This window comes from Coenobita brevimanus, chromosome 104, assembly GCF_032717465.1.
Source record: "Coenobita brevimanus isolate Jiangsu-jjx chromosome 104, ASM3271746v2, whole genome shotgun sequence".
Classification (NCBI taxonomy): domain Eukaryota; kingdom Metazoa; phylum Arthropoda; class Malacostraca; order Decapoda; family Coenobitidae; genus Coenobita; species Coenobita brevimanus.
Genome location: NC_137057.1, coordinates 15596006 through 15597496, shown reverse-complemented (window position 1 = coordinate 15597496; position 1491 = coordinate 15596006). Strand labels below are relative to the sequence as shown.

Sequence of the window (1491 nt, the reverse complement as noted above, 5' to 3'; positions counted from 1 at the left end):
ATAAAGGCCATTTGTAACACACACAAAAAGATTTCATCACACATGAAAAGCAACATGGCAACCATCCTGCTCCACCCCACAGGTTCCTTCCAACTCGTGGCATTATTTATTTTTTCATTCATTCATTCATTGCCAGGCGCCATTTATCCCAAACGGGGTGGCCAAGGGCTTAGAGTTAATTGTTTTACAGGGAGGGGCACTAATCCTCCACCAACCCCACTTGACACGTAGGGATGCCAACAGCATCTGGTGTTCCCAGGCGGTCACCCATCCAAGTACTAACCAGACCCAACGTTGCTTAACTTCGCTGATCGGACAGGAAGCGGTGTACTCAATGTGTTATTTCAGAATGTACTGCATTCATATTTATGTTATTGTGTCAGTGTTATTTTATGTACTATCTATGTTAGTTATGTTGGTATAGGTAGCCTACATTCCACAATGCTCTAAAATATCGGAATAATTGCCGGACAATATTGGAGAATTCAGACAAAGTATGGTAAAAGTATGGGGAATGGTATGTGGGGCCAGACATTTGCAATTCCCGGACTTTTCAGGTTCCCGAACTAGTCTTCCCCCTTTTTAGTCCGGGAAATGGAGGGTTGAGTCTATGGAGTAAATGGGAAGTTGTTGAATGTTGTGAAGAGTATGTATGAGGGTGCTATGGCTACAGTGCATGTGGATATTGAACTGAGTGAATTTTTCTATTTGAAGGTTGGATTGAAACAGGCATGTGTCATGTCTCCATGATTGTTCAATCTGTATATGGATGGGGTTATAAAAGAGATTCAAGGTAGGGCAGTGGATGTTGGAGCAGTCTTAATGAGAGAGGGGAGTGTTTGGAAACTTCCTGTATTGTTGTTTGCAGATGATACTGTGTTGTTAAGTGAAGACGAAGGGGAGCTGCAAGGCATGGTCAATGAGTTTGGGTGAGTGTGTAAGAAATGGAATCTAAAGGTGAATGTACAAAAGAGTAAAGTTAAGGTCTTCGGGAGAAATGAAGTCTGTAAATATACTGTGAGGTTGGAAGAGGAGGACATGGAAAATGTGAATGCATTTAAATACTTGGGTAGTGTGATGAGTAAGGATGGAAGTTTAGAGAATGAAGTGCTTGAAATGGTACAGCATGGAAGAAAGGTTACTGGTTCCTTGAAAGCAGTGATAAGAAACAGGGAAGTGAGCATGAAAGTGAAATAGCTACTGCATGACTGTATTGTGATACCACCTCTGTCATATGGATGTGAAACTTGGACCTTGTTGGAGGGACACAAGTCAAGAGTGAGAGCAGTGGAAATTAGTTATTTGAGAGGAGCACGGGGAGTCAATTGGAGAGACAGACTGACAAAAGAGGAAGTGAAGGAGAGCTGTGGTGCAGATGTGATTGAAAGCGTTAGGAGAAACACATTGAGGTGGTTTGGCCATGTGGAGAGGATGGAGAGCGAGATACTGACGAGGAGAGTGTATGTGAGTTAGGTGGAACGGGGGAGAGGG

General features: G+C 43.1%; 1 pseudogene; it reads right to left on the bottom strand.

The window, feature by feature from the left end:
• Positions 1 to 234: 234 nt before the first annotated feature.
• On the bottom strand, positions 235 to 353 carry LOC145416153 (5S ribosomal RNA; annotated as a pseudogene).
• Positions 354 to 1491: the final 1138 nt, after the last annotated feature.